Consider the following 13,963-nt stretch of genomic DNA (forward strand, 5'->3'; position numbering starts at 1 on the left):
CCTCTCCCCCTCCCGCAAAAACGACTAACTCCACAACACCAGAGCATCTTACATCACGTCGTCCGTACTTCATCGCCCTTTCTCCCCTCCCCTCTCGAAACCCTAGACTGCTCATCCACCGGCGTACCATAGCCCATTCACTGCCAGCGACATCCACCTCGCCGGATCTGCTTCTGCGGCCGCATCTACCCCTCCCACCTCCCCTAGAAACAAGTAGATTGCTCATCCACCACTGTAACACAGGCCATTCAGTGCCGACCTTGTCCACGTTGCAGGATCTGCTTCGCCGGCACTCTCGTCAACCGCCGCACATCTGCAGTGGCTCATTCATACTCCCCATCGGAGACGCTTCATCCACACCCCCGGAGCCGCCCCACCGACGCCCCCCTCGACGGCCTCTGGTCCTCTTCGCCGACACCTTCCTCAACCCTACCGGAGCCGCTTCGCTGACACCTTCCTCAACCCTACCGGAGTAGCTTCGCCTATACCATTCTCAACCCTACCGGGGCCGCTTTGCCAACTCACAAGTCCACGGCCTCAGATCCGCTTCCTCGCACCCTCATCCAACCTACCAGAGCAGCTTTTGACGCCCCATCCACGGCCGCAGATCCGCATCGTCGACACCACCCTTAACCCAACCATCGGAGCAGCTTCTAACGCCCCGTCCACGGCCGCAGATCCGCATCGTCGACACCATCCTTAACCCAACCACCGGAGCAGCTTCACCTACGCCCTCGTCCACGGCCATAGATCCGCTTCGCCCACACCGTAGTCCACCCTACCGGAGCCGCTCCATAAACACCCTACTCGGCGGTTATAGATCTCCTTACCGGACCCCGACAGCCAGCGCAGCGTCATCACCCTCGACGTTTCTAACCTGATTCCCACAGTCTGGAGAGATGCCAAGCACCCTCCATGGCCTAGGTACTTGTCACCTTTAAACCCGTCCAGCATCACCTGCCCGATGTACTTCAAATATACTAACCGGTCGCTGATACCTGTTATGCAGCTGGCAAAAACTACAAGAACAATGTTTCTTCTGGATCTAACAGCTTGGCCAACCAAGATCCTGGACTGAGGCATTGCTATGATCTTGTAAGTGCGTCTCTCTCTCTTGTATTGTTCTGTGCCTGCCAGCGTGCTTTGCTAGGATTTTCGACCAGTAATCCCTTTGTGCAGACAATGATTTCTACTACTGGCTGCTAAATTAGATATGTAGATGTCATACATGATACTACCTAGTACCTCCGTTCCTAAATATAAGTCTTTCTAGAGATTCCACTATAGGCTACATACGGAGTAAAATGAGTGAATCTACACTCGAAAATGCATCTATATACATCTATATGTGGTCCATACTGGAATCTCTACAAAGACATATATTTAGGAACAGGGGCAGTACATTACACAAAATCGTAGGTGGCATGTAGGAATTCCAGTGCACTACATTAGGCTCCCTTAGAGTGCCTGCTAGCCCAGCATACAGAGTCATGCCTAGTTTATGGTACGCACACAATCGTTAATTGGTGGTTTAAATATGCGCAAGGGATATGCAATGTAGTGTCATGTAGAGATGTCTGAAATTAGCCGTGACAACTTGCAGATAGGGTTACACAATGAAAAAGTACAAAATGTATGTGGCAATTTCATGGAACATTGCAAAAAAAGGAGAGGCAGCGGTGAGCCTATACAATGTGCCATGGTACGTCACTTCTCCATTGCAATCATCATGACATGTTATTTGTATGCCAGTTCTATTAGCCAAGTTTCTTAGGGACAGTTATTACGAGTTATCCTAAGAAAATAAGCACCTGTGAATATAAGCTCCATGTAATAAGCCAACCAGTTCTTTTCATTGCGTTTTCAGCTTATCTTTGGTATGATTAGTGGAAAGTCTAGATTGCATTATATTTTTTTCATTTTGCTGCCCATATGGAAATTAATTTGACTTGCAAACATCACAAATTAAACCCAGTGCAGTAGTTAATATGATAGGAAAACAGACCATCACTATTTGCTCAAAATGCAAATACAAAGATACCATCTACTTGGCACAATCTACTCTGGTCAATGTTTTCCATAGAGATCCCATTGCCTAATTTAAACGAAGAACGCATGACCCACATTTAAATGAAGAACAATTATTTATTGAAATTCGATGGTCCAAGTGGCTGGTTATTATCGTATAGCAGCACCACCTAAAAGCATCATATAGCAGCAGTAGCTCATAGCAACTCATCATATAGCAGCAGTAGTCTGCAATTCATCATATACCAGTAGCAGCTCATAGCAATTCATCATATAGCAGCAGCAGGAGCAGCTCATAGCAATTCATCATATAGCAGTAGTAGGAGCAGCTCATAGCAATTCATCATATAGCAGCAGCAGGAGCAGCTTGTAGCAACTCATCATATAGCAGCAACAGGAGCAGCTTGTAGCAACTCATCATATAGCAGCAGCAGCAGCAGTAGCTCATAGCAATTCATCATATAGCAGCAGCAGCTCATAGCAACTCATCATACAGCAGCAACAGCTCATAGCAATTCATCATATAGCAGCAACAGGAGCAGCTCATAGCAATGCATCATATAGCAGCAGCAGAAGCAGCTCATAGCAATTTATCGTATAGTGGATCAGAATGAAAATTTGGCAAAAAATCAGAGGAGATCCTCACCTTGTTGGATGAGCTCATCCTTCAACAGCACCTCAAGGCCATGGCCTGGGAGGAGGGGAGGGGGAATAAGGTGCCTTCTGCCGTAGTGTGGCATCAGCCGTAGTTGTGCAGCGCCCGCTGGAGTAGTGCGTTGGACGAACCACAGTGGAGCAGCTGCTGGAGACCATGAGAATGAGGGGCGGCGCCAGAGGGAGGAGAAGCCAGGGAGATTTGCCCCTACCCGCCGGCCATGTAGCCTAGCTGGACATAGCATCATCGAGGATAAGGCGAGATGGGACCAGTGGTGACGGCTCACTGTAGGAACCCTAGTGCTGCAGGCAGGGGATCGAGGTAGAGGGAAAGGGGAGAGGTGATGCAAGTGGGCAGGGCAATGAATGCTTGCGTGTTTGTTTTTACTTGAGGGTCAGGTGTGACACGGGCGTCAACAGTTGCATTTTGAGTGTAATATAGGCAGACAACAGAGTCATTTCACTATTCCCCTTCCCTTCAATTTTTAGTGAGGTTCTACCCAAAACACCCCCCCTCCAAAGCGAAATTAGTTAAGCCCAAGCCCATAACTCAAAAATGACTTCTTTACATCTTTCATGGCTTATTTTGACAATATGCCCTGAAAAAGGCGAAATCGAGCTGGCCCTTAACCTGCAATTCAATTGTGCGTGCAATGATGAATCACTCCTGCCTGCTATCTGTACATTTAGGCATCATCATACATGGCATAACCTAATACATGTGCATTCCATTGTAGAATCTGGAATGTGCAATTTTTATGTTAGTTCATACGTTGCACATGATGTTTAAATGCCCCTCAAATATGGCTAGTCAAGTGATGGTCTTTAAGCCTCCTTCTTTGCTTCTTTTCGTGATATGTAAGATTTGCTCACACATCTCTTCAATTGCTTGTTTGCATCAGCCAGCCATACTAGGACTGTTTGCTTTGATTACTTGTTGTTCTTGACCTAACACTCTAACAGAGCTTGTCAACGATTTAAACACTAAGGGCTGCTGTAGTGGGGCCTTGTCTAACTCATAGGTGACATAAAGGTTTGGCTATACACTACAGTAGGCAAGTATGTTAGGAAAGTATGCATATTTATCTTCCAAGGAGACGAGTAACTAGTTGACATAATTATGTGGTGTTGTTTTGTTATAATCTCATCCTTTTGTGTTCACAGACTGGAAAGTATGCATATTTATCTTCCTAGGAGACGAGTAACTAGTTTGTGTCACCTTGCAGAGGGGTGCAATGAAGATAAGATTGACGATTTCCAAGTACAAGATGTTAGGAAGGAGCCTTGCAAGAGAAGTAGGAGCTGCGCTGAGCCTCTTCAACCTGCTAAGGTAAGTCACTGTATGCAACTCAATAGTTCAATTCCTTTTTTGTTTCAGGCATAGTTAATTTTCTCTTTTCAATTGCTTTATTTGTCCTCGGTTAATGAGATGCCCAAATAATCATGCTGTCAGGACCCCGATTCCAAGTCACATCGATCTAGCCGGTAACACCTCATATCACTTTGCGGCCTCACGCACGGTATTCCCACGGGTGTCGCCTTACCATGGCCCGGGACCGTTTGCGCCTTTTGGCTCACGTATATGATAACGTCGCTAGCATCCATATGACAGAGAACCAGGGCCGACATGGCTAGTCGTGAACCAAAGCGGCACTACCCTATGGGGACAGGCATACATGAATCACATCGAGCATGTCGGTCAGCAACGTGTGAATCCGGGCTGTAGCACTGGGCTAACAGGACTCCGGGAACCCGGGCTATAGCAGGCTAGGCAGGACTCCGGATGTCACCGCGTGACATTTCCCCGAAGGGACAGACACAGGAACGAAGTGAAACACATGCCGGCCAGTCAAGTGATCTGAGTAGTAGTGCTGGGCTAGTAGGACTCCGGTGAACCGGGCTGTAGCGGACTACTATGGCTCAAGGAAGCACTGGACTACATTTCCCCATAAGAGAGGCTGCCAAGGATAAACAACTAGATTGTCGGATCCCACACATACCAAGCATTTCAATCATACACACAATATGCTCGATATGTGTAAATACAACATGGCATCACAACATAACTCTACGACTCAAAGTATTTATTCATTAGGCTCCGTGGAGCGAGATATTACCAACATGGGTCTTATGACCCAACACACAGAGCATACAAGCAACAAGCACATGCGGAAGCTTAACTTGTCTGAGTACAGACAACTACAAATGAAGAAGGCTGAGAAGCCTGACTATCTACCAGATCCTGCCGAGGGCACAAGATCGTAGCTCAGGTAACAAGCTAAACGTCAAAGTCCAAGTGGTACTACTAGCGAGACTGAAGTCTCTTTGCAAAAACATAAAATAGGCAAACGTGAGTACAAATGTACCCAGCAAGACTTTACATCAGAACTATCTACATATGCATCGGTATCAATAAAGGGGTGGTGGAGTTTAACTGCAGCAAGCCAGCTTTGACTCGGTGGCTATCCTGAACTACGACTGCAAGTAACTCTTTTGAGGTGGCGCACACGAGTCCACATATTCACCATATCAATACACCACTATGGATCCGCTCCCGTCTCCCTACGAGAACGCCATCCATAGCACTCACGCTTATCTTGCGCATTTTAGAGTATCCACTTTCACTTGTCTATGAACTGTTATAGGCAACCCAGAAGTCCATTACCACGGACGCGGCTATTCGAATAGATGATGTTAACCCTGCAGGGGTGTACTAATTCACACATGCCCTCACCACTTACCGTCGTTTACACGACATGTACTCGGCAACCTTCAAGCGGAAGCCCAACGAGGGTGTCGGCCACGGCCTACCTAAACACTTAAGTCTCTAGTCCAGGTTTATCGCCTATCCAGGTTCCATCCGCAGGGAGTCCGGCCGAAGTTTCCACATACGGCCCCGAACGATGTGAACAGGGTTCCCGAGACACCAAACGGGCGCCCGGTACACCGTGCCACGGTGTATCTACCGCAACATAGCCCACCCCTAGGGTCAGCGCTATGCACGGCCGCCAACACATAACCTACAAACACCAGAAACTATTTGTAACTCCTGGACAGAGTACTAGGGTGATTAAGAAGCCGAGAGGGTCCATTGGTTTCGGGCCCAATGCGTGGTAGTAACTGTTTCATGGATCACAAACACAGAACTCAGTTCCTGAGGACGGCTTCAATGAGACAACCCACCATGTACTCCTACATGGCCTCTCACCGCTACCTTTAGCAAATCGTGTTCACGCGCTTAGCCCTCAACAGTAGGACATGTTTACACACCTCCGATTCATCCCCGATGAATCAGAACTGACTCAACTCTAAGTAGTAGCAGGCATGACAAACAAACAATAATGAGTAGGCACATCAGGGCTCAAACAACTCCTACTCATGCTAGTGGGTTTCATCTATTTACTGTGGCAATGACAGGTCATGCAGAGGAAAGGGGTTCAACTACCGCAGCATGTAATAGTTAAATCATTGTTGTCCTAATGCGGTAAAATAGAGCAGGAGCGAGAGAGTGTGATTGTATCGGAATGAACAAGGGGATTTTGCTTGCCTGGCACTTCTGAAGATAGCACTGAGTCTTCATCAGTGTCAACGATCACAACGTCGAAACAACGTCTATCGAGAGGGGACAAATACCGGCAAGAGAGAAAGAAACACAATCAATGCAATGCACAATATGATGCATGATCATGACATGTCAATATGCTGTGGTTTGAGCTAATGCATCTGGCAACATGTTAAATGGAGTTGGTTTGAACCCTAGGTTCAAATTCAAATTCAAACTATGAATTCAAATAGTGCATTATCATGTTTTGGACTAAACAGTGAGGTTAAGTTGTCCAAACATGCATGAAAATGCCATTTCAGATTCCTTGGATTTTTCTGATCATTTTTCATATATAATTTATTTCATTTGGAGTTACGGTTGAATTTCTATGAATTTTAGAAGTTTATACTAATTCTGGAATTTTCAGAATTATTTTTAATCCAGAAAACGAATAACTGCGTCAGCAATGCGTAAGCATGACATGAGCGGGTCAAAGGGCTGGTCCAAGTCAAACCTGACAGTGGGGTCCACACGTCAGTGACACAGTTAACTAATAAGGTTAATTAAAATTAAACTAAACCTAACCTAGTTTAGTTAAGGCATGGACCCACATGTCAGAGGCTAATTAACTAACTAAATAATTAGCACCAACCTGGGTTAATTAGCAGGGCTGGCCCCATGCGTCAGTGACCCAGGGTGGTCAAACCCTGGTCAGACGGGGTCAAACCCCCGGTCAACCGGGGCTAAACCACCGGCGTTTAGCCTTAGGCGATGACCAGACGCGGTGGAGGCCGCGGGAATGGGCTCTGGGGCCCCGTTCGCAGCGTGGTTGGGCTCGTTCGAGAGCCCAGACCAGCGCGCATCGGATGGTGGCACCAGCCGGGCCTGGGGCGGCCGGAGGCGATGGCGGGGAGCTCGGCCGCGGCGGCCGGAGCTCGGGCGTGCTCGGGTTCGGCTCTGGGATGCACAACAGGGGCGTGGAGAGGGGCTACGGCCTCCTGGGAGTGTGGCAAACGTGGTGACGCGCTCAGTTTCGAGCCCGCGTGGCTGTGGCCACGACGACGGCGTCACCGGCGGAGCAGAGTGCTCGGGCTCGATGGAGATGGCGGCTAGGGGGCGCAACCGAGGCGTAGAGGAGGGGGTTTAGGGGCAGGGGCTCACGGTGGATGCAGAGGTGGCCTCGGCGTGCTCGGGGAAGCACCGGAGCGAGCGGGGCAGCGAGAGGCATCTTCAGTGGACAAAGGTTGAAGAAGACCTCGAAGGCGACGCAGCAGGGCTTCCGGCGGGGCGTGGTTCGGTGAGGGGGTCGAGGACGACGTCGCGGAACTCGTGGGCACAACAGAGGGGCGAGGGGGTAGCTGTGGCCGTGGTGGTTCTCGGCGGCGGCGGCGGCCGCGTTCGGTGGTGCGAGGGAGAGAGACAGGGGAGGGGATGAGCACGGGGGGGGGGGGGGGGGGGGGGGGGGGGGGGGGGGGGGGGGGGGGGGGGGGGGGGGGGGGGGGGGGGGGAGGAGTGAGAGGGCCTGGGGGTGCATGGCCGTCTCCGTGGCGCTGGAAGAGAGCCTCAGGGGCGCGAAGGCAGGCAGGGAGGAGGTGGCGGCCTCAGCGCGCGCCGTGCCCGCCTTCGCCTCTGCCTACTGGCAGAGGTTGAAGACGACTGGCACTGGCCAGCTGGGCTGGGCCGGCTGGAGGAGCTGGGCCACTACAGTAACAGGCCAGGTGGGCTTTGCCAGGTAGGTTCCTCTCTTTTCTAATTCTGTTTCTGTTTTCTATTTATGTTATTTTGTTTTGATTTAGTTTATAACCCAAACCATTTTAATAAATCCTGAAAATAATTGTGGGCATTAAATGAATTATTACAGATGCCCTTAACTATTTTCAGAATTATTGGAGCATTTAAAAATATTAATAGTATTTAAAGGCCCCAATTCAAATACAATATGGGTTATTCAAAAATCCAGAATGGCCTAAAAGTGTGTGCATCATTTTTGGCAGAGGTTTTCACCTTTATCAAAAATAATGAACTTTTCTAAAGGGCATTCTGGGTTCATTGAAAATATTTTTATTTTGATCCTAATTGCATTTCATTTAGTGCTAGGGCTTGTCATCCCCATTTCAAATTTTCTGAGTAAAGTAGACATGATGCAACACCATATGTTAGCACTAGGCATTACCAGAACTTGGGATGTGACAACTCACCCCCACTAAAACAAGAATCTCGTCCCGAGATTCAGGAAGTGGAGGAAGAAGATAGAGGGGTCACAAAACTATCACAGTCTTCTCGATCGAACTGTCCTTCTCGAAGATACCGATATATTGCATCACATTGCTCTTGACGTCTTTGTCTTCGAGATCTTCATCCAACACGATGAAGAGGGAAGGAAACTCTACAGAAAACGATCTTCTCAAAGATCGAGCAACTTAAGATCAACTCATGGAGTGAGACATTGGAACATCTCTTGAGCTGATACACTAAACACACATCGAGAGAGATGGAAGGTAATAGATGACAAGGGTTCAAATTGGTAGGCAACAATTCCACGCTGGAGTAGGATGGTGCATGGTTTCAAAGTAGCGAGGAGATAATTGCCATGATTCCATAATGGGGCACCTTAGGGAAAAATGACTCATAGAGCATTTCCCTTAAGTGGCAAAAAGAATTACTTTTGATACAAAGATCATTGAAACTCTCTATACCAGCCTGAGGTAATCACAATCGATCGTTGAAAGGGGTTCGAAAGAATGGCATACTCCGACTAGGATGGATGATGTGGACTATCTTGTTGAAGACAACGCAATGGATGATTTTTGCTTATCATCGGAAATGGATGAGACCCATGGTAAGTTCACTTTTGAAGATGATCCTGAACAACAACTACTGAGGTGTAAACTGGGAACAAAATGCAAATGTTGGGAATGATTCTAGTAACTGGGGAGAAGGTTCACCGGCAAAGGTGATTCCACCAATTGGATGGCTATCGAACAACTGAGAGAACGGAGGCACATTCCAGTTAACGACAACATTAGAACCTAGTGCCTGAGCGTGCTCTCAAGAACTTGAGCATTTCCATACTCATCAAGGTCTTACCAACATCCGTGCCGAGGATCCCGGCAACACATCTTACTACCATGATGAATAGTGATGGACAATGCGGGTGCAAAGGAAGATAACACTTTCTCAGATTTCACCTTAGTGGGGCCAAGGGATCAAAATCTGGATGATCGACCGAGAGACATTTAGCGCTCCGCTTCTAATGCTCTCCTTGATGTGCTAGCCTAACCATTCTTTGAAATGGTTTGGTATCTAGAACATCAAGTAGCAGGTCGGACTTCAGAAACACAAAAATCCATAAGGAACTACTATTGGAATAAATTCTATGAGATCCTTATGGGGAGGTGGCCAACTTACTCAATCAAGATACTACAATAATAGGTGTTCCGGCTGGGTGTGTTGGTCACGACATCCATTTTACCGGGTTACAGAGAGATCAATATTATAGCTCTTGGGAAAACGTCCCAATCATCACATCTTCCTGAGATTCAGATCTGGTTGGTGTCAGGATATTCCAGACTCATCGAGTCTGGAAAGAAAATGAAAGTTTGCAACACAAATCGACGAGATGACATTGCGATATTCTCAGGAAATGGACTATGGTAGTAAGCTCCAAAACATGAGCTGGTTCTGCTGAACACATGTAACATGTTGTCCCAGACAAGCATGATCACATAGTAGTCTTACAACGAAACACTGTCGAGTCCTAGTTGGGAACCATCATCAAGGATATCGAAGTCCTTGCATAAGTCATATGATTAGCTCTTATGAAGAAACTTCTTTTCCCTGAACAAATCAGCCAATGGCTTGGTGTGATAGGGAATACAAATGGAATGGAGGTAGCTAGCCTGTCAAACCATGGCATACTTCGCACATGCATGACTGACTTGGGATGGTACCAGAGGAAACAAAAACAACCTTTCTCGAACTAACGGCGGCAACTTGCATCGTTTGCACGTGAACTTAGAGGAGGTCACTACTTTCATCCAAACATATTCTACATGAATGGGGCGTGAAGAAAATGCTTACACAAGTTTTCAACACTAGCTGGATGTTCAACACAAATCATGGAGGAGACAAAATGCTGCTGATGGGCTCAACAGCAACTCATCGGAATTTCCATATCACTGGACTTCCACCATCATGTGAACACGGTGATAGCATTGGTCAGCCCAATATATGTAATGGTGTATGCTCGAGGGATCAACCACGAGTAAGGCAACATTACGAACATCGTTGGTTCTGATTTGACTTAATGATAGCCCATACTCAAGTCAAAGTTTTGACAAGGCAATAGATCCAACAACTGATCACGAGGACCAATCGATGGAGATATCATCTTTCTTCATCACACACACACAAAAAGATATCCCTTAACATGAACTAAGTCAGACAAGCTTTATCTCCCAACTCTCCAAGTTGTTGTTTAGCTCAACCAACTAGCTCAGGGTTATCCAACACAGATTCTTGGAGAAGGGGTGATTTATAAGAAAACCCATTTAATCACGAACTCAACATACCGGTCAGGTGACAACCAGGTAATACTTCCAAGAAGATCTTTGGAAAATCACGAACCACCGATATGTTACTAAACTCGAGAACAATCTTGCTTTTCAGGGCAAGATGATATGATCAACTAAGCAAGGATAGACACAGTCCCAACTCTTGATCGAAGAGTGTACCAGGAAAATGGACTAGGTAGCACGATCAATCTTAGAATGATGATTCAATAACCAACACGCTAAGAATGAGAGTCCATTAACTACTAAGCAACGGAGTTGCTAGGAGTATTGATTTCACACATCACGACTCACTTGCCGGCATTCCGGTTACAATAACACGGGAACCGAGGAATGAACAATGATGGCAAGAAGTATCACTGCGTCAAGAATTCATAAGAGAAGGTGCAAATCTCATGACGCTCCTGACATAAAGTGGGTAATACTTCAGGGTAGAACAGAACCAAAAGCTGGGTTGCATTTTGATCTGCGGAATACAACTGCTTTGACCCAATCTTAGAAATGGATGAGGTACTGGAGTTTGTTTCTCCTAGTCATTCTGAAATAGAACGGCTTGACGAACCACAAGAATACTAGGCATCGATGAACACAAATGCACACGTACTCTTGGCTATCAACTGATAGAGGATGGTCGGGATACAACTGAAGAGGAACCACTCAAGGAACATATAATTTTCTGGGTTGTGGACGCATAGATTAGTATGTCGAACAAGTTCAACAGGTTTCTTCCGGATAATCCATGCAGAAAGGTAGGACTAGCAGATTCACAATTCTTGAATGGAGAACCCATTAAGAGCACTCTTATTGTGATCTTTTGGTTCAAAGAACTTCCGCCTTAATGGTTCTTGGTATTTGGAAGAAGGAAATACCATGGACCTCGAGGACTGTCTCAAGGTTACTAATATCCTAAAGGAACTAGCAATACTATCAACACGAGATAAGTAGAGTGAATTTTGGGCCAAGAACCCAGGAATAGAATGCGTACTAACTAAACGGCATCACGGGATGCTTTCAAGAATGGTGGCCAGAGTCATCACACTGGGGATGCAAAGCATTGCTAGATTACCAGGTGATACTCTAGACACCTAGGGTCATAATAATAGCTCCAACATAAATGCCGAGGCAGCGGAGTACCTCAATAGACGGATTAGTGTGCTTAAACTGGCCCAAAAGGACATCGGGAACTGGGAGGAAGGATTTGCAAATGCATCAGATTGTTTAGAAACCTAGGATGACTCGGACAGCATAATGGCTGTAAATGCTCAAAAATATTTGAGACATCCTGCAAAATGGTGGCATAACCACTCAACAACGTCATATCAGGGTTCTGAGGCCATTTAACAACACACTGGAGTAGAAGAAACTGAACTGAGGCTTGAGACCAACAATCCTACGAATCTATGGATTAGTAACACGTGATCCTGATAGAAAGGTGAGAAGCCTAGTTCTTAATCCCCATAGGAGAGAAGAGGGTGACTCAGATCAGAAGGCATAAGGTATAAGGAGCAAAAAGAGCCTTACGTTCCCTTCCACAATCAATTCCCGTATATAACTAAAGCATTTCTAGACTCAACTTCGACCGGTTTGGCTTGGTAATCCTACAGGCAGTCAGGCTCAGATACCAACGCTGTCAGGACCCCGATTCCAAGTCACATCGATCTAGCCGGTAACACCTCATATCACTTTGCGGCCTCACGCACGGTATTCCCACGGGTGTCGCCTTACCATGGCCCGGGACCGTTTGCGCCTTTTGGCTCACGTATATGATAACGTCGCTAGCATCCATATGACAGAGAACCCGGGCCGACATGGCTAGTCATGAACCCAAAGCGGCACTACCCTATGGGGACAGGCATACATGAATCACATCGAGCATGTCGGTCAGCAGCGTGTGAATCCGGGCTGTAGCACTGGGCTAACAGGACTCCGGGAACCCGGGCTGTAGCAGGCTAGGCAGGACTCCGGATGTCACCGCGTGACATTTCCCTGAAGGGACAGACACAGGAACAAAGTGAAACACATGCCGGCCAGTCAAGTGATCTGAGTAGTAGTGCTGGGCTAGCAGGACTCCGGTGAACCGGGCTGTAGCGGACTACTATGGCTCAAGGAAGCACTGGACTACATTTCCCCATAAGAGAGGCTGCCAAGGATAAACAACTAGATTGTCGGATCCCACACATACCAAGCATTTCAATCATACACACAATATGCTCGATATGTGTAAATACAACATGGCATCACAACATAACTCTACGACTCAAAGTATTTATTCATTAGGCTCCGAGGAGCGAGATATTACAAACATGGGTCTTATGACCCAACACACAGAGCATACAAGCAACAAGCACATGCGGAAGCTTAACTTGTCTGAGTACAGACAACTACAAATGAAGAAGGCTGAGAAGCCTGACTATCTACCAGATCCTGCCGAGGGCACAAGATCGTAGCTGAGGTAACAAGCTAAACGTCAAAGTCCAAGCGGTACTACTAGCAAGACTGAAGTCTCTCTGCAAAAACATAAAATAGGAAAACGTGAGTACAAATGTACCCAGCAAGACTTACATCAGAACTAGCTACATATGCATCGGTATCAATAAAGGGGTGGTGGAGTTTAACTGCAGCAAGCCAGCTTTGACTCGGTGGCTATCCTGAACTACGACTGCAAGTAACTCTTTTGAGGTGGCGCACACGAGTCCACATATTCACCATATCAATACACCACTATGGATCCGCTCCCGTCTACCTACGAGAACGCCATCCATAGCACTCACGCTTATCTTGCGCATTTTAGAGTATCCACTTTCACTTGTCTATGAACTGTTATAGGCAACCCAGAAGTCCATTACCGCGGACACGGCTATTCGAATAGATGATGTTAACCCTGCAGGGGTGTACTTCTTCACACACGCTCTCACCACTTACCGCCGTTTACACGACATGTACTCGGCAACCTTCAAGCGGAAGCCCAACGAGGGTGTCGGCCACGGCCTACCTAAACACTTAAGTCTCCAGTCCTGGTTTATCGCCTATCTAGGTTCCATCCGCAGGGAGTCCGGCCGAGGTTTCCACATACGGCCCCGAACGATGTGAACAGGTTTCCCGAGACACCAAACGGGCGCCCGGTACACCGTGCCACGGTGTATCTACCGCAACATAGCCCACCCCT

This window comes from Triticum urartu, chromosome 3 (genome assembly GCF_003073215.2).
Source record: "Triticum urartu cultivar G1812 chromosome 3, Tu2.1, whole genome shotgun sequence".
NCBI lineage: Eukaryota > Viridiplantae > Streptophyta > Magnoliopsida > Poales > Poaceae > Triticum > Triticum urartu.